Genomic DNA, 27449 nt, shown 5'->3' on the forward strand with positions numbered 1-27449 from the left:
TGCTGATGTGCTGCAGCTAGGAAATACTTTCTTGGACTAGCAATGACTGGCTTAACAGGAACTAAAAAGTAATTCCTAGATGAGGAATGTCCCTATGATTAACTCTAAGCATAATGTGAGTCCTGAAAATGGCCTGAAAGCCTCCAACATAAACATTACAGACTGTATTAAATAACCACCACAGCTAGTTGGCACTTAAGTGTATAGTCTAAAGGCACATTTGTTGGGAGCCGCCCCCACATTCGCCGTCACAAGATGGCGCTGACAGCTGTGTTCTAAGTGGTAAACAAATAATCTGCGCATGTGCCAAGGGTATTTTTCCACTACATGTACTCTGCCTTTCCCATGACGTCAACTCGGCCATGGGCTGCAGCCAATCAGGGAGTGATGCGTCCTAGGCGAAGGATAACTCTCCTAAATAGGGACGGGGTTTCGCTTTCGTTTTTGGGGGCCTTTCGTTTTTGGGGCTTGGGGCTTGCGCTCCTGCTCCTGAAGATGTAAGCAATAAAGTTTTGCCGCAGAAGATTCTGGTTTGTTGTGTTCTTCCTGGCCGGTCGTGAGAACGCGTTTAAGAGTTGGTGCTGAAACCCGGGACGAGAAAATACAAGAAAACTCGGGACGGGAGTTAACCATCACCGGCGCAAGGAAGATCCCTCATTCCGGAACCAGAACTGCGGGTCATGGTAACGAAGGTTCCCGTAAAACAGACTGTTGAGAAGGATTCAACTGCGTGAATTCAGAACTCTTCAGCTGGGGAACAGGAGTACCAGTGAGTACAGCTTTACAAGGTAAGTCTGGTCTTGAACTTTCTAAGGAAAGTCAAGACAGTCTATCAGAAGTAAAGTGGGAAATAGCTTTACAAGGTATGTTTGGCCTTGAACTTTTTCTAGTGTTAGGAGCCCTTTTGTTCTTTTTCACATGTTATCAAGTGATTAAGATAGGGCTGAAAATTCTGGATGAAATTCAGGACAATCTATCAGAAGTAAAGCGGGGAGAGAGAGTAGGAGCAAAGAGAAAATATGGTACACAAACTAAGTATACAGGCCTTTCCAAGGGTCTTGAACCCAAGGAAAAGTTTAGGTCAGGTAAGAATACCTGGGGAGAGATTAGAAGGAAGGAAAAGAAAAAAGAAAAGAAAAAAGATCAATTAGCGGAGGTCTCTAAGAGATACTCGTCACTAGATGAGCTCAGGAAGCCAGCTCTTAGTAGCTCTGAAGCAGATGAAGAATTCTCCTCTGAAGAAACAGACTGGGAGGAAGAAGCAGCTCATTACCAGCCAGATAAAGTGCTAGCTAATCGGTCAAGAAAAAAGCCAAAAGCGGCTGGCGAAGGCCAGCATGCTGTTCAGCCTCCGGGCAGTCGGCTTCAAGGTCCGCCCTATGCGGAGCCCCCGCCCTGCGTAGTGCGTCAGCCCTGCGCAGAGAGACAATGCGCAGAGAGACAATGCGCAGAGAGACAATGCGCAGAGAGGCAATGCGCAGACTCATTCATTCCCAGAGAGGAACAAAGGAAAATACAACAGGCATTTCCGGTCTTTGAAGGAGCCGAGGGTGGGCGTGTCCACGCTCCGGTAGAATATGTGCAGATTAAAGAACTTGCCGAGTCGGTCCGTAAATACGGAACCAATGCTAATTTTACCTTGGTGCAGTTAGACAGGCTTGCCGGCATGGCACTAACTCCTGCCGACTGGCAAACGATTGTAAAAGCCGCTCTCCCTAGTATGGGCAAATATATGGAATGGAGAGCTCTTTGGCATGAAGCTGCACAAGCGCAGGCCCGAACAAACGCAGCTGCTTTGACTCCAGAGCAGAGAGATTGGACTTTTGACTTGTTAACGGGTCAGGGAGCTTATTCTGCTGATCAAACAAACTACCATTGGGGAGCTTATGCCCAAATTTCCTCCACGGCTATTAGGGCCTGGAAGGCGCTCTCCCGAGCAGGTGAAGCCACTGGACAATTAACAAAGATCGTCCAGGGACCTCAGGAGTCCTTCTCAGATTTTGTGGCCAGAATGACAGAGGCAGCAGAGCGTATTTTTGGAGACTCAGAGCAAGCCGCACCTCTGGTAGAACAGCTCATTTATGAGCAAGCCACAAAGGAGTGCCAAGCGGCCATAGCCCCAAGAAAGAACAAAGGCTTACAAGACTGGCTCAGAGTTTGTCGAGAGCTTGGGGGACCTCTCAGCAATGCAGGTTTAGCGGCTGCCATCCTTCAATCCCAAAACCGCTCCATGGGCAGAAATGATCAGAGGACATGTTTTAACTGCGGAAAGCCTGGGCATCTTAAGAAAGATTGCAGAGCTCCAGATAAACAGGGAGGGACTCTCACTCTTTGCTCTAAGTGTGGCAAGGGTTATCATAGAGCCGACCAGTGTCGCTCTGTGAGGGATATAAAGGGCAGAATCCTCCCCCCACCTGATAGTCAATCAGCTTATGTGCCAAAAAACGGGTCATCGGGCCCTCGGTCCCAGGGCCCTCAAAGATATGGGAACCGGTTTGTCAGGACCCAGGAAGCAGTCAGAGAGGCGACCCAGGAAGACCCACAAGGGTGGACCTGCGTGCCGCCTCCGACTTCCTATTAATGCCTCAAATGAGTATTCAGCCGGTGCCAGTGGAGCCTATACCATCCTTGCCCCCGGGAACCATGGGCCTTATTCTCGGCCGGGGTTCACTCACCTTGCAGGGCTTAGTAGTCCACCCTGGAGTTATGGATTGTCAACATTCCCCTGAAATACAGGTCCTGTGCTCAAGCCCTAAGGGCGTTTTTTCTATTAGTAAAGGAGATAGGATAGCTCAGCTGCTGCTCCTCCCTGATAATACCAGGGAGAAATTTGCAGGACCTGAGAGAAAGAAAATGGGCTCCTCAGGAAATGATTCTGCCTATTTGGTTGTATCTTTGAATGATAGACCTAAGCTCCGCCTTAAGATCAACGGAAAAGAGTTTGAAGGCATCCTTGATACCGGAGCAGATAAAAGTATAATTTCTACACATTGGTGGCCCAAAGCATGGCCCACCACAGAGTCATCTCATTCATTACAGGGCCTAGGTTATCAATCATGTCCCACTATAAGCTCCATTGCCTTGACGTGGGAATCCTCTGAAGGGCAGCAAGGGAAGTTCATACCTTATGTGCTCCCACTCCCGGTTAACCTCTGGGGAAGGGATATTATGCAGCATTTGGGCCTTATTTTGTCCAATGAAAACGCCCCATCGGGAGGGTATTCAGCTAAAGCAAAAAATATCATGGCAAAGATGGGTTATAAAGAAGGAAAAGGGTTAGGACATCAAGAACAGGGAAAGATAGAGCCCATCTCACCTAATGGAAACCAAGACAGACAGGGTCTGGGTTTTCCTTAGTGGCCATTGGGGCAACACGACCCATACCATGGAAAACAGGGGATCCAGTGTGGGTTCCTCAATGGCCCCTATCCTCTGAAAAACTGGAAGCTGTGATTCAACTGGTAGAGGAACAATTAAAACTAGGCCATATTGAACCCTCTACCTCACCTTGGAATACTCCAATTTTTGTAATTAAGAAAAAGTCAGGAAAGTGGAGACTGCTCCATGACCTCAGAGCCATTAATGAGCAAATGAACTTATTTGGCCCAGTACAGAGGGGTCTCCCTGTACTTTCCGCCTTACCACGTGGCTGGAATTTAATTATTATAGATATTAAAGATTGTTTCTTTTCTATACCTTTGTGTCCAAGAGATAGGCCCAGATTTGCCTTTACCATCCCCTCTATTAATCACATGGAACCTGATAAGAGGTATCAATGGAAGGTCTTACCACAGGGAATGTCCAATAGTCCTACTATGTGCCAACTTTATGTGCAAGAAGCTCTTTTGCCAGTGAGGGAACAATTCCCCTCTTTAATTTTGCTCCTTTACATGGATGACATCCTCCTGTGCCATAAAAACCTTACCATGCTACAGAAGGCATATCCTTTTCTACTTAAAACTTTAAGTCAGTGGGGTTTACAGATAGCCACAAAAAAAGTCCAAATTTCTGATACAGGACAATTCTTGGGCTCTGTGGTGTCCCCAGATAAGATTGTGCCCCAAAAGGTAGAGATAAGAAGAGATCACCTCCATACCTTAAATGATTTTCAAAAGCTGTTGGGAGATATTAATTGGCTCAGACCTTTTTTAAAGATTCCTTCCGCTGAGTTAAGGCCTTTGTTTGGTATTTTAGAAGGAGATCCTCATATCTCCTCCCCTAGGGCTCTTACTCTAGCTGCTAACCAGGCCTTACAAAAGGTAGAAAAAGCCTTACAGAATGCACAATTACAACGTATTGAGGATTCGCAGCCTTTCAGTTTGTGTGTCTTTAAGACAGCACAATTGCCAACCGCAGTTTTGTGGCAAAATGGGCCATTGTTGTGGATCCATCCAAACGTATCCCCAGCTAAAATAATAGATTGGTATCCTGATGCAATTGCACAGCTTGCCCTTAAAGGCCTAAAAGCAGCAATCACCCACTTTGGGCGAAGTCCATATCTTTTAATTGTACCTTATACCGCTGCACAGGTTCAAACCTTGGCAGCCACATCTAATGATTGGGCAGTTTTAGTTACCTCCTTTTCAGGACAAATAGATAACCATTATCCAAAACATCCAATTTTACAGTTTGCCCAAAATCAATCTGTTGTGTTTCCACAAATAACAGTAAGAAACCCACTTAAAAATGGGATTGTGGTATATACTGATGGATCAAAAACTGGCATAGGTGCCTATGTGGCTAATGGTAAAGTGGTATCCAAACAATATAATGAAAATTCACCTCAAGTGGTAGAATGTTTAGTGGTTTTAGAAGTTTTAAAAACCTTTTTAGAACCCCTTAATATTGTGTCAGATTCCTGTTATGTGGTTAATGCAGTAAATCTTTTAGAAGTGGCTGGAGTGATTAAGCCTTCCAGTAGAGTTGCCAATATTTTTCAGCAGATACAATTAGTTTTGTTATCCAGAAGATTTCCTGTTTATATTACTCATGTTAGAGCCCATTCAGGCCTACCTGGCCCCATGGCTCTGAAAAATGATTTGGCAGATAAGGCCACTAAAGTGGTGGCTGCTGCCCTATCATCCCCGGTAGAGGCTACAAGAAATTTTCATAACAATTTTCATGTGACGGCTGAAACATTACGCAGTCGTTTCTCCTTGACAAGAAAAGAAGCCCGTGACATTGTTACTCAATGTCAAAGCTGCTGTGAGTTCTTGCCAGTTCCTCATGTGGGAATTAACCCACGCGGTATTCGACCTCTACAGGTCTGGCAAATGGATGTTACACATGTTTCTTCCTTTGGAAAACTTCAATATCTCCATGTGTCCATTGACACATGTTCTGACATCATGTTTGCTTCTCCGTTAACCGGAGAAAAGGCCTCACATGTGATTCAACATTGTCTTGAGGCATGGAGTACTTGGGGAAAACCCAAACTCCTTAAGACTGATAATGGACCAGCTTATACATCTCAAAAATTCCAGCAGTTCTGCCGTCAAATGGACGTGACCCACCTGACTGGACTTCCATACAACCCTCAAGGACAGGGTATTGTTGAGCGTGCGCATCGCACCCTCAAAGCCTATCTTATAAAACAGAAGAGGGGAATTGAGGAGACTCTACCCCGAGTACCAAGAGTGTCTGTGTCTATGACACTCTTTACACTCATTTTTTTAAATATTGATGTTCATGGCCATACTGCGGCTGAACGTCATTGTTCAGAGCCAGATAGGCCCAATGAGATGGTTAAATGGAAAAATGTCCTTGATAATAAATTGTATGGCCCGGATCCTATTTTGATAAGATCCAGGGGAGCTATCTGTGTTTTCCCACAGAATGAAGACAACCCATTTTGGATACCAGAAAGACTCACCCGAAAAATCCAGACTGACCAAGGGAATACTGATGTCCCTCGTCTTGATGATGTCCAGGGCGTCAATAATAAAGAGAGAGCAGCGTTGGGGGATAATGTCGACATTTCCACTCCTAATGACGGTGATGTATAATGCTCAAGTATTCCCCTGCTTTTTTACCACTAACTAGGAACTGGGTTTGGCCTTGATTCAGACAGCCTTGGCTCTGTCTGGACAGGTCCAGACGACTGACACCATTAACACTTTGTCAGCCTCAGTGACTACAGTCATAGATAAACAGGCCTCAGCTAATGTCAAGATACAGGGTGGTCTCATGCTGGTTAATCAACTCATAGATCTTGTCCAGAAACAACTAGATGTATTATGGCAAATAGCTCAGCTGGGATGTGAACAAAAGTTTCCGGGATTGTGTGTTACTTCCATTCAGTATGAGAAATTTACTAGGGCAGCTAATTTGTCAAAAAGTCTTTTTCAGTATATGTTACAGAATTGGACGGCTGGATTTGAACAGATCCTTCGGGAATTGAGACTTCAGGTCAACTCCACGCGCTTGGACCTGTCCCTGACCAAAGGATTACCCAATTGGATCTCCTCAGCATTTCCCTTCTTTAAAGAATGGGTGGGATTGATATTATTTGGAGATACACTTTGCTGTGGATTAGTGTTGCTTCTTTGGTTGGTCTGTAAGCTTAAGGCCCAAACTAAGAGAGACAAGGTGGTTATTGCCCAGGCACTTGCAGCTCTAGAACATGGTGCTTCCCCTGATATATCTATGCTTAGGCAATAGGTCGCTGGCCACTCAGCTCTTGCATCCCACGAGGCTAGTCTCATTGCACGGGATAGAGTGAGTGTGCTTCAGCAGCCCGAGAGAGTTACACGGCTAAGCACTGCAGTAGAAGGGCTCTGCGGCATATATGAGCCTATTCTAGGGAGACATGTCATCTTTCAAGAAGGTTGAGTGTCCAAGTGTCCTTCTCTCCAGGCAAAACGACACGGGAGCAGGTTAGGGTTGCTCTGGGTAAAAGCCTGTGAGCCTAAGAGCTAATCCTGTACATGACTCCTTTACCTGCACACTGGGGATTTGACCTCTATCTCCACTCTCATTAATATGGGTGGCCTATTGCTCTTATTAAAAGGAAAGGGGGAGATGTTGGGAGCCGCCCCCACATTCGCCGTCACAAGATGGCGCTGACAGCTGTGTTCTAAGTGGTAAACAAATAATCTGCGCACGTGCCAAGGGTATTTTTCCACTACATGTACTCTGCCTTTCCCATGACGTCAACTCGGCCATGGGCTGCAGCCAATCAGGGAGTGATGCGTCCTAGGCGAAGGATAACTCTCCTAAATAGGGACGGGGTTTCGCTTTCGTTTTTGGGGGCCTTTCGTTTTTGGGGCTTGGGGCTTGCGCTCCTGCTCCTGAAGATGTAAGCAATAAAGTTTTGCCGCAGAAGATTCTGGTTTGTTGTGTTCTTCCTGGCCGGTCGTGAGAACGCGTTTAAGAGCATTAATCTAAACTCTTCCTCCAAAAATTTACATTATTGTGTGAATAAAATCATTTTATCACAAACTAAGCTACAAGGTGTTATTTCAGTGTGGTTTAATTTTAGTTTCAGATTCAACATGGGCTGCCAAAGAACATGGTCTTATTTTCCTAGTGTGCAAGTAACTCTCACATGGCACTACTGTTAGTTTCAAAATTGTGATTATTTTCAGTCAAGAGTTCAAAAGTGCCAAAATTGTAAATAATCTTGTTAGAGTATATAATATATACAAATCACTTTAATGCCAACATTTCATCCTTGATAGATTTTGTGACTATATTTACAAATGCACTTTTAAGATAATACTCTAAATCATAGGTTTCCCCAAAAGAAAGACCTGGTGGGACCTGACTTTGTAGATAGGAAAACAAGATGTGAGCTGTAGATGATGCCAGCTAGTGCTCCCACCCCGAATGTCTGGGCACCTGCCCTAGAGTCCCTGAGCCTATATCACCTCTCTGGGGCATCTGGAGGGCAAGGGCAAATGTACGCTATTGCTCTGGGGCATCTGGAGGGCAAGGGCAAATGTACGCTATTGCTCTGGGGCATCTGGAGGGCAAGGGCAAATGTACGCTATTGCACAAACTCAGGCTGCAGGGCTGGAGCTGCTCCTGAGACTTTGCCGAAGGCCTATGTTTTGCTGACCTCTGCCATTCTGTTCAGTGGAGGATTTTAGTAAGGGGAGAAATGCTCGTTGTCTATAGCAGCTCGTCTTACAGAGGGGCTTAAGTCAACCTCAGGCATTTACTATGTCCATGTAAAATGTATCTGCCCTAGTTTTTCTAGTCCATCATTAGCATCTTATGTTAGCTATATTCTACTATACAGTTATCATTTAATTCATATTTTCTTAGCCTTTACCTGTTTTTCTGAAGACAAGAGTATCATTCTGTAGCCCTGGTTGGCCTTAGACTGGAAGCCATCTTTCTGCTTCCACCTCACAAATGCTGGGAGGTGTGAGTCAGCAGCCAAGGGTTCTGATGACTGGCTTTTCACCCCAGGATCCAGCCCAGGATGCTGTGTTCCATTTAGTTTCTGTGCTTTATTTTCTTTCTTTGAGAGATGATGAGGAGAGAGAGACTGGCCAGGGAATGGGAGGCACACATTCTTAGGAGGCCAGCAACAGGGAAGGGGGAGGAATGGACACCAGGATTCAGAAGGCATACTCCTACAGTTACTGCTCTCCTGTTCTCTAGTATGAAGAAAGAGGGCACATGGCAATGAAATCATCTCAGGTTTTAGTTATGAGAAATATGCTGTGCAAAGGAGAAAGGTTAAGTTCAAAAGAATGTGACATTTGGAAGGGTCTGGCACATGGTCTCTGATTTTTTCCCCCATGGATTTATTAATCCTAAAAAGCAAAGGACAGGACAGAGTGCTAGGAATAACGAGCATTTCACCAACAACGATGAGAGCATTGTATGATTTGTCATCACTGGGTTGGTTCATTGTTTTAAAGCCCACAGCGATTCTCTGATCATTTTCCTCTCAAGGTCTATGTGACATCTCCTAAACGAGGCTGATTCTCGTTACTCCGAGGAGAATCATTAATCACAGCAGAGAATGCTCAAGCATTTGTGTCCCTTACAGAGATGCCCAGCACTTAACTCTGATTGAAGCTGCACTGTAAATGGGAACTCTAAAGGCCAACAAGGTTGTCCCGGGCACCAAGCACAGTGTATCCACAGCTTTGTCTAGTACAGGCGAATTGCTCTTCTAACGTCTGAAAATAACAGCTAGTGACGACCCCAAGAGATACTGTCGTTTATTCAGTTAATGCAAGGCAACAGCTGCTTCTCTGAGTGGGTTTGTCTGGTGCTGTCCTGTCCAATGAATACTTCTTTAGATGTTTATTAAAGGCTTTGTTAACAGTGCTCTGAGGAGAGGTGGGTTTTTAAATTAACATTGAGGAGAGACAGCCAAAAGAACAAAACGAAAACCAAACCAAACCATTGATTAGAGCCAACCAATCCTGGAAAACACTGAGTTCATTCTAAATAATTCTGAATGTTGTTAGTGATGTTTGAATGGAACAGTCGATGAAACTTTGATCGACTATGATGGAAGAAATGGATAAAGGCAGAACTTTTAAACTGATAAGTTTGCTGAAGAAGATCTCAGCAACACCCAGGGGGACAAAGGAAGGAAAATACAGTATTTAATAGAAAGTAGAAATTCTTGAAAAATCTCCTTTTGTATAAAAGAACAATCAACGGAGCAACATCACTGGTTTCTGACTGATGGCTTGGGAATGGTGTGGCTCTCTAGCATGCAGTACGGAAAGGGAACACAAACAGGATAGGGATATGCAGGGATAGGCAGGGATAGGCAGGGATAGGCAGGGACATTTAAGGCTGGCATTCATCTCAAGGGGTAATCCCCAAGGCCAGCAAACTCCAGGAGGCCTGGCATGGGTGGGGGAGTGGTGTGAGCCCTGCTTTAGGACATTCTCTTCTAGTACAATGACCCTCCCAGTAGACTTCAGGGTTTCTTCTGCAACTGATCAGGCCTCATAGTCAATTACAATGCTTATGAGCCTGCCTGTCTGTGGTCAGTCATATGTGTACAGTAATAAAGTAACTGTACTTATGGATTATAAGACTGGCAAGATTGGACCTGGGCCACCATAGTTCAGTGGAAGAGCACTTGCCTCACCTGTGTGAAACCCTGGGTTCAATCCCTGATGTTGCAAACAACAAACAAGCACACGCCTGTGATTTGCGGGCTGGAGAGATGGCTCAGTGGTTAAGAACACTTGCTGCTCTTTCAGAGGACCCAGGTTCAATCCCAGCACCTAGTTGGGGGGAATGGAACCAACTATAACTCCAGTTCTAGGGCATGTGGCACCCTCATTTGGCCTCCCTGAAAACCAGACACAAATGCCGTGCAGATATACATGCAAGCAAAACACTCATATACAGAAAATAAAAATAAATCTGAAATAAAGAATGGCAAGATTCTGATTCCAACAGATATAAACATGATTTCACAGCTTTCCTGGACTTTGACTTTCAGGGTTAAAGTTTTATAAGCCTTCATGGCACATATTTAAATGGTTTATAATATACAAGACACATCATGTAAAATTTTTTTTTGGTATATTTTTATTAATTACAGTCAAATTTGTTTAAAAATAAACTTTAGGTATTATATTTTGTGGTTTTTCTACTTAAAAAGTAATGTACTTTTTTTTTTTTTTGGATTTTTTGAGACAGGGTTTTTCTGTGTAGTCCTGGCTGTCCTGGAACTTACTCTGTAGACCAGACCGGCCTCGAACTCAGAACTCAGAAATCCGCCTGCCTCTGCCTCCCAAGTGCTGGGATTAAAGGTGTGCACCCCCACCGCCTGGCAGTAATGTACTTTTAATTTATTCTATGTTTATTTTGTAATGAAATGCATGCCTTACCAAAACTGTAAAATATTTAGAAAAGATTTATTTTATCTGTATGACTGCTTTGCCTGTGCATACGATTGTGTATTACACACAGGCCTGGTGCCTGAGGAGGTCAGAGGAGGGCTTTGGGCTTTCTGGATTTAGAGTTATGGATGATGGTGAGCCGCCATGAGGGACAAGACCCAGTACCTGCATTGTTCTTTCTCTGCAAGACCTACAAGTGTTCTTAACCACTAAGCCATCTCTCCAACCCACCATCCATTTTTGAAATTGTAATTATGCAATATATTCCTGGTTTGGGAACTAATTATGTAATTTAAAAGCTATATTTGATATAGCATGGTACTAAGACAGATACATGATAATAATAACTAACATTGTGATATCTTAAGTTTGGGTGAAAACACTAAACTTACAATTCTTTTTGTGGTTAATAATAAGACAAAGTAAACTGGCAAAAAGTTTTTGGCACGCACGCACACACACACACACACACACACACACACACTAGAAGGAAATACAGGAAAATACAGGTAAATGGCTAGAAGCCCTTAAAGAGGAAACACAAAAATCCCTTAAAGAGTTAAAGGAAAACACTACCAAACAGGTGAAAGAATTGAAGAAAACCATCCAGGACCTAAAACTGGAAATAGAAACAATAAAGAAATCACAAAGGGACACAACCCTGGAGAAACCTAGGAAAGAGATCAGAAATCATAGATGAAAACATCACCAACAGAATACAAGAGATAGAAGAAAGAATCTCAGGTGCAGAAGATACCATAGAAAACATTGACATGACAGTCAAAAAAATTGCAAAATGCAAAAAGCTCCAACCCAAAACATCCAGGAAACCTAGGACACAATGAGAAGACCAAACCTAAGGATAATAGGTATAGAAGATAGCGAGGATTCCAAATTTAAAGGGCCAGCAAATATCTTCAACAAAACTATAGAAGAAAACTTTCCTAACCTAAAGAAAGAGATGCCCATGAACATGTAAGAAGCCTACAGAACTCCAAATAGACTGGACCAGCAGAAAAGAAACTACTTCTGTCACATAATAATCAAAACACCAAATGCACAAAACAAAGGAAAGTATATTGAAAGCAGTACGGGAAGAAGGCCAAGTAACATATGAAGGAAGACCTACCAGGCTTCTCACCAGAAACTATAAAAGCCAGAAGTTCCTGAGCATATGCCATACCGAACCTAAGAGAACACAAAAGGCAGCCCAGGCTACTATACCCAGCAAAACTCTCAACATAGTTGGAGAAACCAAGATATTCCATGACAAAACCAAATTTACATAGTATCTTTCCACAATCCAGCCCTACGAAGGACAAGAGATAGTAAACTCCAACACAAGGAGGGAAGCTACACCCTAGAAAAAGCAAGAAAGTAATCTTTCAACAAACCCAAAAGAAGATAGGCACACAAACATAATTCCACCTCTAACAACAAAAATAACAGGAAGTAACAGAAGTAACAATTACTTTTCCGTAATATTTTGTTGTTGTTTTTTTTGTTTTGTTTTTTGTTTGTTTGTTTGTTTTGTTTTGTTTTTTTTTCAAGACAGGGTTTCTCTGTGTAGCCCTGGCTGTCCTGGAACTCACTGTGTAGACAAGGCTGGCCTTGTACTCAGAAATCCTCCTGCCTCTGCCTCCCAAGTGCTAGGATTAAAGGCATGCTCCACCACGCCCAGCTCCTTAATATCTCTTAAAATTCAATTCCCCAATAAAAAGACATAGATTAACAGACTGGATTTGTAAACAGGACCCAGCATTTTGCTGCATACAGGAAATGCACCTTAGTGACAAAGACAGACTACCTCAGAGTAAAAGGCTGGAAAACAATTTTCTAACCAAATGGTCCCAAAAAGCAAGCTGGAGTATCCATTCTAATATAGAATAAAATTGACTTTCAACCAAAAGTTATCAAAAAAGATAAGGAAGGACACTTCATACTGGTCAAAGGAAAAATCTACCAAGATGAACTCTCAATTCTGAACATGCTCCAAATGCAAGGTAACCCACATTCGTAAATGAAACTTTATTAAAGCTCAAAGCACACATTACACCCCATACAATAATAATGGGAGTCTTTAACCCCCACTCTCATTAATGAACAGATCATGGAAACAGAAACTAAACAGAGACACATTGAAACTAACAGAAATTATGAACCAAATGCATTTAACAGATATCTATAGAACATTTTATCCTAAAACAAAAGAATACACCTTCTTTAAAGCACCTCATCATACATTCTCCAAAACTGACCATAAAATCGGTCACAAAACAGGCCTCAACAGATACAAGATGATTGAAATAATCCCATGCATCCTATCAGATCACCACAGACTAAGGCTGGTCTTCAATAACAACAAAAACAACAGAGAGCCCGCATACACATGGAAGCTAAACAATGCACTACTCAATGGTAACTTTGCCAAGGAAGAAATAAAGAAAGTAAAGGCTTTTTAGAATTTAATGAAAATGAAGGCACAACATACCCCAATATATAGGACACAAGGAAAGCAACGCTAAAGAGGAAAACTCATAGCTCTGAGTGCCTCCAAAAAGAAACTGGAGAGAGCACAGTAAATTGATAGCACATCTGAACACTCTAGAACAATAAGAACTGAATATACCCAAGAGGAACAGACAGCAGGAAATAATCAAACTCAGGGCTGAAATCACCCAAGTACAAGCAAAAAGAATCATACAAAGAATCAACAAAACTAGGAGCTGGTTCTTCGAGAAAAGCATAGATAAACCCTTAGCCAGACTAACTAGAGGACACAGAGACAGTATCCAAATTAATAAAATCAAAAGTGAAAAGGGAGATATAACAATAGGAACTGAGGAAATTTAAAAAAAATCATTAGCTCCTACTACAAAAGCCTATATTCAACAAAACTGGAAAGTCTGGATGAAATGGACAATTTTCTAGATAGATACCAGGAACCAAAGTTAAATCAGCATCAGATAAACCATCTAAACAGTCCCATATCTCCTAAAGAAATAGAAGCAGTTATTAAAAATCTCCCAACCATCTGCAACCCTATAGGTGGAACAACAATATGAACTAACCAGTACCCCGGAGCTCTTGACTCTAGCTGCATATGTATCAAAAGATGGCCTAGTCGGTCATCACTGGAAAGAGAAGCCCATTGGACACGCAAACTGTATATGCCCCAGTACAGGGGAACGCCAGGGCCAAAAAAATGGGAATGGGTGGGTAGGGAAGTGGGGGGGAGGGTATGGGGGACTTTTGGGATAGCATTGGAAATGTAACTGAGGAAAATATGTAATAAAAAATATTAAAAAAAAATCTCCCAACCAAAAAATGTCCAGGACCAGATGGGTTTAGTGCAGAATTCTATCAGACCTTCAAAAAAGACTTAATACCAATATTCTTCAAACTATTTCACAAAATAGGAACAGAAGGAACACTACCCAGTTTGTTGTATGAAGCCACAATTACACTCATACCTAAGTCACACAAAGACCCAACAAAGAAAGAGAACTTCAGAACAATTTCATTTGTGAATATCAATGTAAAAATACTCAATAAAATTCTAGCAAACCGAATCCAAGAACACATCAAAACGACTACCCATCATGATCAAGTAGGCATCATCTCAGGGATGCAGGGATGGTTCAATATACGGAAATCCATCAATGTAATCCACTATATAAATAAACTCAAAGAAAATATCACATGATCATTTCATTAGATGCTGAGAAAGCATTTGACAAAATTCATCACCCCTTCATGATAAAAGCATCAGAGAGATCAGTAATTCAAGGCCCATCCCTAAACACAGTAAAAACAATATACAGCAGACTAGTAGCCAACATCAAACTAAATGGAGAGAAACTTGAAGCAATCCCACTAAAATCAGGGACTAGACAAGACTGCCCACTCTCTCCCTACCTATTCAATATAGTACTTGAAGTCCTAGCCAGAGCAATTAAACAACAAAAGGAGATCAAGGGGATACAAATTGGAAAGGAAGAAGTCAAAATATCACTATTTGTAGATGATATGATAGTATACTGAATTGACCCCAAATACTCCACCAGGGAACTCCTAAACCTGATAAACAACTTCAGCAAAGTGGCTGGATATAAAATTAACTCAAACAAATCAGTGGCCTTGCTCTACTCAAAGGATAAACAGGCTGAGAAAGAAATTAGGGAAATGACATCCTTTACAATAGTCATAAATAATATAAAATACCTTGGTGTGATTCTAACCAAGCATGTGAAAGATCTGTATGACAAGAACTTTAAGTCTCTGAAGACAGAAATTGAAGATCTCAGATGATGGAAAGATCTCCTATGCTCTTGGATTGGCAGGATTAATATAGTAAAAATGGTCATCCTGCCAAAAGCAAATTCAATGCAATCCCTATAAAAATTCCAACTCAATTCTTCACAGAGTTTGAGAAAGCAATTTGCAAATTCATTTGGAATAACAAAAAAAAAAAAAAAAATCCAGGATAGCAAAAACTATTCTCAACTGTAAAAGAATTGGGGGACTCACCATCCCTGACCTCAAGTTGTACTACAGAGATATTGTGATTAAAAACTGCATGGTACTGGTACAGCAACAGACAGGTAGATCAATGGAATAGAATTGAAGACCCAGAAATTAACCCACACACCTATGGTCACTTGATCTTTGACGAAGGAGCTAAAACCATTCTGTGGGAAAAAGTCAGTATTTTCAACAAATGGTGCTGGCTCAACTGTCAGTCAGCAATGATCCATTCTTATCTCCTTGTACAAAGCTCAAGTCTAAGTGGATCAGGGACCTCCATAAAAAAATAGATATACTGAATCTAATAGAAAAGAAAGTAGGGAAGAGCCTCGAACATATGCGCACAGGGGAAAATTTCCTGAATAGAATACCAATGCCTTTTGCTGTAAGATCAAGAATCAATCGACAAATGGGACCTCATAAAATTGCAAAGCTTCTGTAAGGCAAAGGACATTGTCAACAGGACAAAACAGTAACCAACAGATTGGGAAAGATCTTTGCCAATCCTACATCTGATAAGAGGGCTAATATCCAATCTACACAAAAAACTCAAGCTGGACTTCAGAGAACCAAATAACTCTATTTAAAAATGGGGTACAGAGCTAAACAGAGAATTCTCAACAGGAATATTAAACAGCTGAGAAGCACCTAAGAAATGTTCAATAGTCTTAGTCATCAGGGAAATGCAAATCAAAACAACCCTGAGATTCCACTTCAAACTAGTCAGAATAGCAAAGATAAAAAAGTCAGGTGACAGTAGATGCTGGTAAGGATGTGGAGAAAGAGGAACACTCCTCCATTGTTGGTGGGATCACAAGCTTTTACAACCACTTTGGAAATCAGATTGGCGGTTCTTCAAAAAACTGGACATAGTACTACCTGAGGACCCAGCTATAACATTCCTGGGTATATACCCAAAAGGTGCTCCAACATATAATAAGGACACATGCTCTACTATGTTCATAGCAGCCTATTATTTATTATTATTTATAATAGCCAGAAGCTAGAAACAACCAAGATGTCCCTCAACAGAGGAATGGATACAGAAAATGTGGTACATTTACACAGTGGAGTACTACTCAGATATTAAAAACAATGAATTTATGAAATTCTGAGACAAATGGACAGAATTAGAAAATACCATCTTGAGTGAAGTAACCTAGACACAAAAGAACACACAGATATGCACTCACTGATAAGTGGATTTTAGCCCAAAAGTTCTGAATACCCAGGATACAATTCACAGACCACATGAAGCTCAAGAAGAAGGAAGACCAAAAAGTGAATGTTTCTGTCCTTTTTAGAAAGGGGAACAAAATACTCAAGGGAGGAAATACAAAGTGTGAAGCAGAGACTGAAGGAAAGGCCATCCAGAGACTGCCCCACCTGGGGATCCATCCCATATACAGTCACCAAACCCAGACACTATTGTGGATTCCAACAAGAGCTTGCTGACAGGAGCCTGATATAGCTGTCTCCTGAGAGGCTCTGCCAGAGCCTGACAAATACAGGAGGAAACTAGCAGCCAACCACTGTACTGAGCATGGGGTCCCCAATCGAGGAGTTAGAGAAAGGACTGAAGGAGCTGAAGGGATTGCTTCATAGCAATATCCTAGGAAGAACAATAGCAACAACCAGATCCCCACAAAGCTCCCAGGGCCTAAACCACCAACCAACGAGTACACACGGAGGGACCCATGGCTCCAGCTACACATATGTCTCAGAGGATGGCCTTGTGGGACATCAGTGGGAAGAGAGGCCATTGGTCCTGTGAAGGCTCCATGCCCAGTATAGGGGAATGGCAGGGCCGGGAGCTGGGAGTATGTGGGCAGAACACCCTTATAGAAGCAGGGGAAGGGGGATGGGATAGGGGGTTTCTGGAGCAGAAACTGGGAAAGGGTATAATATTTGAAATGTAAATAAATAAAATATCCAATTAAAAGGAAAAGGAAAAAAAAAAGAAAACATCTCAGTGCTCAGACATCAATTTAAGTCTGGTAAAGAATTAGGAAGACTGAGGTTTTAAGAGAAATCTGATGGCTGTTTTAGTAAAATGACACAGCAACACTCACACTAAAAGGTAACATTAAATTGATGTGTAAAGGAGCCAAAAGTATAATACTCTGATTATATGGAATATTGTATTATTTTTTATACTTTGAAATGGATACATCAATTTAATGAAAAGGTATCTCAAAATTATTATTGTGTTTGAGAAACATTAACACTTGAAAATATTATAAACAGTCTACAAACATCATGGAAATATAATTATTGAAAGATTTTCTTATTGTGTATGAATTAGCATTTAAAATAATTAATTATTTTATTTATTTACAATCCAAATATTGTCGCCTTTCTGGTCCCCCACCCCAGAGTCCCTCACCGCATACCCCCCCTATTTGTCCTCTGAGAGTGTGCTCTCCCATACTCTCACTGTCTCATCCCCACCCGCATCTCTACAGACTCTACACCTCCTTCCCGCCCCCGGCATCCCTCCTCTCTGGACTATCAAGTCTCTACAGGGTTATGGGCATCCTCTCGCAGAGGTCACACAGGGCAGTCCTGTGCTAAATTTGTTCTGGTGACCACTGACCAGCCCATGTTTGCTCTTTTTACTAAGGCTGGACATTAATAATAACAAAATGAACATTTTTGTAATATTTGATTTCAAAGGGTTTTTCCTATTTTGATATTTTTAAAATTTTCTTACTGATTACATAAATTCTCTCATAGAAACATGGATAATCTTTTAAAGTAAGCTATTAGACAATTTATACAGACATATAACACATTTTGAATACTCTCACTCTATGTTAGGTGGTATTGTATAATGGTTTTTAATATATTACTTAATGATTCTCTAACATTTTATGTTCTTCTACTATGTTTAATTTCCAAAGGTTATTTTAAATGTTCTGAAACATAATTTAGTATCAAGCATTAGAAGTAGGATCCAGAGTATGGGCATTATTCAATATGATTTAACGATATTTTTAGGGTACTAAAGAATATGAAAAGTTGAATGAAATATCTTGATGCATTATTCAATTCTTAAAATACTTAATATGATTAGGATATTTAATATACAATAGAAAATTCAAATAATAAAACATTTTAAGGAGAAAAAAAAGACTCCTTTGAACACACCTTGGGAGGGTCTGGGTTAAGATGAGACCCCAGGAATCAGGTGAGGAACGGAAATGGCCACATGTTATCGGCTGACACATCAGTGTCAGCTGCGGTGCTCTTGAAGGTGGTAAGTCACAATGTAGTAAGGAGCCCAGTCTCCCAGTGAGGGCACTGGGCCTGTTGGGAATCCTGTGCAGTCACCTGTGGTACAGTGTACCATGAGGGTCGTGACGGAAATGTTGGAATTTTGTTTTTTAATGATCATGTGCCCACTGTAGACAGAAGAAGACTATAAATTATTTTTCTACAGACGTAAGCACAATCAGACAAAGGCCATGCTTCCAAACACGATGATGGACCATACGGTGTACGCCTCCGTGGAGGTGACTGTTTACAGGTTGTTCACAGATCCCGCTCAGCGGGCTCTGGTCCGGTCCAGGGGCCCCGATGATGGTCAGTTACACACACACTAAGCCAGATCCCACAGCTGCTGGACGCCAGCGCTGACTCTGCTCTTGCCTCTCAGGTCCTTATGGACTCTGAACTGCTGAATCCCCAGTTAAATGGGCATCCTCACCATCACACCAGGGTAGCTATGCAGATTATCCCGCCCTTCCCAGGAGCCATAAATTATCTGTCAAACAAGAAAACACCATGCAGCCTTTGGGGTGGTTTCTGTCATAACCATTTCTCTTCACAGTGGGTAAGGATGCCTTGCCCCAATGTTCACACAACACCCTTCTTCTCTTCCCTTCAGGTCAGCTGCAGCTAAAAGGATCTAGCTGCCTGTGAGCTCCTTCCTATCCCTGTCCCTTTTATGATGAGCTGTGCTCACAGGTGTGAAAAGCCAGGAGCCAAGGACAGTGACACTGCTCAGGCCTGGAGTCTCAGTGGTTCTAGGAGCCTCAAGAGAAACAATGATAGGCCAGCAGGTCCTCTGAAGGTATCCTTGCCACACAAGCAACACCTCCACAGACCGCCAGACACAGGCAGGAGTGGCTGGCCCTGCGTCTCTCGTATGCCTCCATACAATGCCATATTCTACCCCACACCCTCAGCAATCCTGTATATTTATATAAAAATTTTATATTAAAAACAGGTTATCTAAAATGCATCCATTGGAATAAAAAAAGGAGGTGGAGAAGGTTGAAGAGCTTAGTTATTTTTATTGGTATCTGTTATTCAGTCCCAAACACTGTCATATCAATGTACTCCTCTATGTCCTGCCTATGCTCACCCATCACCATCATTATTACCGTGGTTTGTAATAGTCAGGATGCAATGCAGACTCTCAGCACACCAGGCACATTGCTGCCGCTGAGCTCTAGCTCCTGTCCTCCTTTCACACAATCCAGATTGCAGAAACTCCTTCTGAAGTTGGGGTCTTTAAAAGTTATGCACGTTCTCTGTGTGTCACACCGCGGGTGGTACTCTCACCGTGTCCCTGCCATACACTGATTACTGTCTGCACATAATTGTTCCCAGGAGCTCCAAGCTAACACTGCTGGCACTGATAGGAGTGCTGATGTACAAGGAGCAAGCCTCGAGGCTGTCTGCAGCGCGCAGGATGTCTTTCTGAATTTCTAGGATTGAAATGCTTGATGCCACAGCTTAGATGGGCACCCTACTCTCATAAGGACCTTTTATGTAATACATGCATAATGCAGTGTGAAGAAAGGAACCAAGGAAAATGTTTTCCTAAATTATAACTTGCATCTTGGTAATGAGAAGCTATTAAAATGTATTTAAAAAAAATCCCCAAGCTGATGTGTTTCTTAGAATTCAGCGGTTCCCACTGCTCTGCTCGCATTCTGTATGCACAGCAGAGATCCCTGCCAAGACTATTACAGTGAGCAAACAATGTCCTCTCTGTCAGAGCCGAGAATGAATAGTATCACAAAATTCTCTTCCAACTTACAGCCTACACTTCCCCCAACCCTTCTGAGAACTGCCAGGGAGGGGGAGGCCAGAAGCTGGCTCTCCCCTTCCATCTGAAACTGCTTTCCACAACACCAAGGGTGGAATAATGCCAGCCATATATGATCTTCTAATCAGAGAAAGCAGACAAGAAGATTTCAAATCTAGTTGTGTATTGTTTCATCCCTGCGGATGTGAGTACACAGACACTTTGTAAGGAAAAAGGAAGCGCTTTATCAGATAAAAATCTCAGCCTAGTGAAAATAGCCCTATGCTAAAAACTAAACAGCAAAAGAGGAATTTCATAGAAATGATAGAGCAGTTTGTGTTCAGGGCCTAGGAGGCGAGTCACGAGTGCTGAAGCTGACAATGGGCTCTACTGCTGCCTGTAAGCCTTGGTGCCTACTAAGAATATGATTCACAAAGGGAGAGCCTGGAGCTATTCCTGTGGATGTGCAAGGTGAGGGTGGCCCACTCCACTAGGATCTGAGGTCTGCCTGTGTCTCCCCCTCAGCTCCTCTTTAGAAGTGGTATTAAGGACATTATCTTCTAAAATGAGACATTTATAAAGCATTTTGTATGAACCACTGAAAGGCTAACTTGGTGTGCATTTTCAGGGACCCCCCCCCCCACGCAGAGATTTCTTAAATTCTTTTCTTATTTGTTAAGTCTTAGTTGGTACAAAGCATTGGTCCAGGATCACCTGCATGACACATACAGAATGGATACTTTATTTGACCTCTAGTTAGAATCCCTCCACTATTTCATCATAAAGGAATGAATGCAATTTTCAGTCTAAACACTAGGACTCTCCCCGCTCCCTCTTTTCCCACACACTTGCTGCCCAGTCCCATGACCTCCCAGGGCGGGATGGTCTTCTTCTGCTGATACTTTTAGTGAGGCTGCAGACGGAAGCACCAGCCTCCCTTTCTTCTCTCTCCCCCTTTCACTCAGCCCTAGTCTGCAGCAGACAGACCATCAACTCTCCATGCTCCCACTGTCGTCTGAAACTGCAAGGCATGTGTTCCCTCCCTTCTTCCTATGACGGCCACAATTACCTTGGAGAAACGGTTGTCCAGAAGAGGGTTTCGTTCACGTGTCAGTATGCTGGGGTTCTCTCTTCCTTCTTGGCCTGTAACCAAAAAGAAAGAAAGAATGTCTGGGGGGCAGGGAAGGCATGTGGACAGGCTGTGAAAGACGCCTGCCAGCTTGCTGTAGAAAACGCTGGCCTGCGGATCAGACCCTGAGCTCCACATTCCTCTTCAAAGAGGCCGTAGTTTTAACTTCTAAACCAGTGAAAGTGCTGGCGGTACTCAAAACATACAAGGCTTTTCCCCCTGAAGTAACAGCCATGTTATCATTGGATCAAATATAAAGCAATTGACTTTTTTTTCCTCAAAGTCTTTCTAGTTTGTGACAGATAAATCTGTAAATTACCATATTACAATTAAAATCAAGTAAGTGCTACCTACATTTGAGATAAAAACTCAGAATTTATATGAAAAGAACATTCCTGCTTTTGGCGTGGTAAGCCATGACTCAGTTGACTCTTTCCCATAGAAAGGAGGCTGTGTGACTGTCAGGAGCCACGGGCATGCGGATATAGCCTGTGCTCGTTCCATCTTCACCCCACTGTGGAAATGAGAGAGGCAACTGTAGGAAGGCAAGCCCCTCATTGCCGACTCATCAGCTCCCACATCCGGCCACTGGCCCAACCCTTCTCCCATCTTGCATGATTCCTCTCCACCCCAGTTTACATTCTACAACAAATGTCATCTATACTGAATATTTAGTGTACTTAAAAATGATTTATATGTGTGTGAGTGCGTGTGTGCATGTGCGTCCACAGGTCATCTGTGTGGGTGCCAGTGGAGGCTGGGAGCCGTCTCAGAGCCTCTGGAGCTGAAGTTACAGGAAGTTTGAGGCACCAGACTCAGTCCTCTAGAAGAGCAACAAGCACTCTTAGTGAGACCCTGCCTCTCCGGGTGGTGGTGGCATTTAATCCCAGCACCTGGGAGGCAGAGGCAGGTGGACTTACACCATGATGGAGGCGGTGATGGGGGAAGAGGAATGGAGTGAGCGATGAGTTTATTCATATTCTAGTGAATATGAATAGTGAATTATAGCTGCTGACTAAGACCAGGACTTCTCAATTATTTTAGCAGACTGAGGTACAAATTCTATTATGTTTTGTTTTTTAACGTTCAATTGTGAGCAGAACATGGGCCACCTAGATGCATATTTATGGTTGCTCTTTGGATATCATAGTTTCTGAGTGTTTCTTTCTTCTGGTGCAGAATCAGACATGACATCATATTAAGATACAACTATTCTTTCCCTGCCAGTTGTCGTGAGAGAAAGGCTGCCTTTGCTTGCAATCCATGCAGCTACATTGTTATTTTCTTATTTTAAAAACAAATCTAAAAATATCAGGAGGCACACAGTCATGGGTTATCTTCCTCTAACCCAACTCCAGGTCTTCTGTGTCAATCACACAAAGTGGGAGGGCCAGGCTTCCTGGGTAAGTGACTTCCTTTGTTCCAGCTTTCACTCCCTTTCAAGTCAGGCCTCCTCCCAGGCTCTCACATTCACTTCTATTTACATGGAAGTTCTAATCACAAACCTCTTGGCTTCTCTGTCAATGCCCAAGTTCAGAAGACTCTTGAATTAGTCAGAAAGATGAGCTAGGTTTAGTCACCCAAGGCCAATGGCTTTGCATTGTTTGTTTTAATGTAAAATTCTCTCATTACGTATTAGAAAAAGTATTTCAGGGCTGGGGCCACAGTTTGTGGTAGAACACATGTATGACATGCTCAGGGTCTAAGTTTAGTCCTCGTATCACACATACAGTCAAATAAAATCAACCTCCATTTTCTTCTACTCCTGATGAGTAAAGAGCCCGACTTAAAGCTGAGCAGTAGGAGCAGTGTATAACTGCCCTGTCAGAACAGCTTGGGCAGGAGGGAAGAGTCGTCCAGGGGCAGCGGTGATTGAGACAGTGCTGCTATTGCAAATGTAGACAGACATACTGATTAAATCGGGCAAAACTTACTATCCACGCTAGCAAACCCATATGTTTATATCCCTTTATTTACACTGTCAATTGCCTTTTAACAGAAGTGTGAATATAATTCAATGGAGAAAGAATAGTCACGTTAGGAAACAGGGCTGGATATGTAGTAGTCACATACAAAAGGAGAGAGTGAACCCTGAACTCACACCATACTAAAGTTAAGTTGAAACATAAGAGATGAAACCACAGAAACTACTAAAAAGGGAAACGGTAAGTCTCCATGAGCTCAGATCTGGCCAAAGAAGCTACTGATATGATGCCAAGTACACAATCAATAAAATATAACATAAAAAGACGTGAGTTTTAGAGAACACTATACATATTAAAGATGACATCCCAAAGAAGAGAAATAGGTGCAAACCACCTGATAAAGAAGTTGTAGCCTGAATATATAAACACCTCTTAAAACACAGTAAGATATCCAAACCCCAAAGGAGCAAAGAGTCTGAATAGGCATCTCTCCAAAGGAACTTATAAACTAGCCAGTAAGTCCACATGTGGCCAATGCCATCATCAAAGAAGTGCAAGTGTCAACCACCGTGAGATGCTGCTTCATATCCTCCAGCTAAAACAGTAATGTGTGCTGGCGGGAAGGGAAGAAGTCCAAACGCGCAGACCCTCTGCTAAGAGTGCAAGACGACCATCCACTTTGCAAATAGTCTAGATGTTCTCAGGAAGTGCTAACCACAGAACTGTCACTATCTACTCCTAAATATATACAAAGAGAAGCGACCACAGAAACTCCCCAGAAGCACAGAGGTTCATAGAACCATGATTTAAATAGCTAAAACCCAGAAATAACCTAGGCGTCCATCAACTGGTGAACAGAAACTAAACTGTCAAACGCATACAGAGTATATTAGTCACACCCAGAGTGGGATGTCATTGACACAGGGTCAACATGGATGTACTTTGAACACACGGTAATGGAAAGAAGCCGGTGACTCTATATATTAGGGGATCCCATTCACAAGAAACGTCCACAAATGGTCAAATAAAGAAAGCTGGCTGCATAGAGAAGGAGTGACTGCTGAGAGCTGGGGAAGATGGGAGGTAGAAACTGTGGTGAAGGGTGATGGAAGTGGTCTATGAAGCATGTGTGTCCCGCTCTATGGTAAGCCCACCAACTGCATCATTTAAGTGGATGGATTGTATGTCAAGCAAATGATAGCTCAGTAAAGCTCTTACTAAAGAAAAAAGAATATTCCAAAAGATGCAGATATTCTACTATTTTCCAAATCACTCTCAAAAAAAGGTGGCAAACCCCAGTGTAACTCTAGCTACATCACTAGAACACTGGGCTTCAGGACAGAACATTGTCATGATCTGTCCTCAGCAGAATCCTCACGTGAGGTCTTAGTCGTTCTTTGGGGCTCCTTTCTCTGTGTGACTATCTGTACATGTGTACACTGCAAACGAAGACTGACTTAAACTAATCCAAACCTTTCAACTTAATATCTCCTTCTATCCTGTGGGACTTTGGGGCTCCTGAAACGAGCTGTCTATCCATCCTTCTGCGTCTGTGACTACTGAGCCAGTGGAACACGAGGCACCTGCTTTACTGAAGGTTTCCTCGGGACTGGCAATAAGTTCTGAACATTGGTGAGTGATGCTCCCAGGAAGGTCCAAATAAGAAAGAGCTTATGATATGCCTAAAACTCACCTGAAAGCTTGCTCCATCTAAAGCCACTCAGAGCAGTGGGAGTGGCACCTGTGGTGTGAGATCTGCCTGGCTCTGCAGGAAGTCATCCCAATGGTCAGGCCCAGACAGTAGCATCTCAGCCTGGGAGACTACAATTGAACAATCAAATTCCACCAGTACTGAGCAAACCTCCGCTGTCGATGGGAACAGGTGGGTGTTAGTGGGGCACATTTGCTTTGGTTACAACCGATCCAGTTTCGGGGAAGGCAAGAGGATGTATGTGAGAAAAAGTGGTGAGTTAGGAAGACAAGAGGAGACTTCCTGAGGTGACAGTTGAGTTTTCTGCCCCCCACCCCTGTGGCCCCCCCTTGGGTAGTTCAAAGGCAGTTCTCCACTGCATGTGGCTGGCCAAAGGTGGTGCAGACCCTGACTTGTGTTGTCTTGCATACCATCCTTTATACAGAAAGCTTTTTATCAGTCACAGCAGCATTTTAATCAGTCCCAGTATCCTGCCATATCAGCTTGTAGCTGAAACGAAGTGTGCGTTTCCTTCCAGTAGGCCTGGACTAAGCCCCAGCTCTCTTTCCTGAGCCATTTGCATTATTATACTGCTTACACAGTTTCCGTGACAGTTCTGCCTTGGGGTACTCAGTTAAAGGTCAGGGTGCTCCCCATTCCTGCTCTGTCTGCCATTTGTTATGTAGCCATCTTTCCTTATGGTGTTTCACCCAGATGAGGCCTAGTGTTGACTAAGGATTAGGATAAAACCCCAAGAGCCTTTTGCCAAGAAGATAGCAATTTAATAGTCAGCTCCCCTGAGATATGCCTACTAAGTCAGCCATTAATCCAGTTAATTATACACATCCCCAATTTGTCAAAATGATAAATGTCAGCAATTTGATAGATTTTTGGTTAAAAAAAAAAGGTCATAAACTATTGCATAATACTTCTCATTAGTTCACTAGCATTTAGTGATGGGTTTAACAAATTAACAATAAAACAGGGATCCCCCACCCAGAATAGATACTTCTGTCCATTAAATTAGAACATTCAGTTCTTCTCAGCAATCAACCCTAGCTGTGTTCAGTGGCTCAGCAGTACAGCATCAGCTACAGATAAAGTAACGGGCTGCCAAGGACTGCAGTGTGGAGACACTAGTGCCCTGCTCCTGTGTCCCAGGACTCTCCTTGTAGCCTGCTGGCATCTCCCTCACTAAGCTCTTCCTGTTCTGGGTCTCACCTCTCACCAGCTTCTCCCACGTTTCTCTCCCCTCCCCCAGCCCTGAGCCACCAGCTCCGTGTCCCTGGCAGTTACTCTCACTCCATCAGCTGATGTCGGGGTCATTGTTCCTGCACTCCAACAGCTGAGATCCGTGAGGTATGCAGAGTGGCAGGCCATCAAGAGCAGGGTTCCTATGGTTTATTTTCCTTGCTGCAAATGAAGAAATGGAAGAGGCGAGAAAGGATGGCTGAAAGAGGCAGTGCAGAGGCTGCCATGACTGGACATGCCTTAGGGATGTCAGATTTTTTCTTTTTTTAATTATCAAAAAGATTATAAAGATAACACTAGCAAAGTACCTCCCTCTGGAAATCCCAATAAAGGACCTGGCTTAAAAATAAATCTCTCCAAGAATGATATGCTGTTACGAATTTTAGGGAGTTCTTAAGTACATATTCTCATACCATCTACAGTTTCCAGAACCTAGGGAGGACAGCTAACAATCTAATAGCAATGTCGAGTGAGAAACAATTGGAATTTTATGAGCAAAAGCTTTCTGTTTATAAGCACGTCACTTGCAGAGAGGCTTACAATGTTACAATGTTACAATGAATACGAACCCTCTGAATAAGCATGGATCGCAGACAGGGCTTGTGGATGAACAGTTTCAATACTGGAAGAGAAGTAATGGAGTGACAGTGTGCACAACAGGAAGACAGGCTTCGCGGCTCGGAAGGACAGCCCAGGTTATAACACGTGAGCTGTCCCATAGTCCACGGAAAGTGAGCAGTTAGGACATTCCACAGCACACCCAGGGCACCGGGACAGACGACGAGCGGTCTAGACATGACAGCCTGCTTTCAGAGCTTATGCGCTGCTTCAGAGAACAGGCAATACATAAAATGACTCTGCGCATGACCAGTTTGTAAAAGCTGGTCCTTTGGAAGCAAAAAAGGTATTTAAGAACATTTTCAAGGTGAGCATGATGGTGCATACCAGTTTACAGGAGGCTGAGGCAGGAGGATAGAGTTCAAGGCCAGTTGGGCTACATTGTGAGGCTTCACCGGTGACCCCAACTTAAAAGGCTACTCTGTTAGATACTGCAAAC

At 42.8% G+C, this 27449-nt stretch overlaps 1 protein-coding gene across 4 annotated transcripts in view; it reads right to left on the reverse strand.

Moving 5' to 3' along the window:
* Positions 1-27449, reverse strand: part of Pag1 (phosphoprotein associated with glycosphingolipid microdomains 1) — a 146206-nt gene that overhangs the window by 43468 nt on the left and 75289 nt on the right. For 3 of the 4 annotated variants that reach the window (NM_053182.5, NM_001195031.1, XM_030252926.1), the window contains one exon: positions 21467-21540. The exons of the other annotated variant lie outside the window; for it this stretch is intronic. The gene's annotated coding sequence lies outside the window, so the exon portion shown is untranslated. The remainder of the gene's footprint in view (positions 1-21466; positions 21541-27449) is intronic. 4 annotated transcript variants of the gene reach the window in all.

The sequence above is a fragment of the Mus musculus genome, chromosome 3, assembly GCF_000001635.26.
Source record: "Mus musculus strain C57BL/6J chromosome 3, GRCm38.p6 C57BL/6J".
Lineage (NCBI taxonomy): Eukaryota > Metazoa > Chordata > Mammalia > Rodentia > Muridae > Mus > Mus musculus.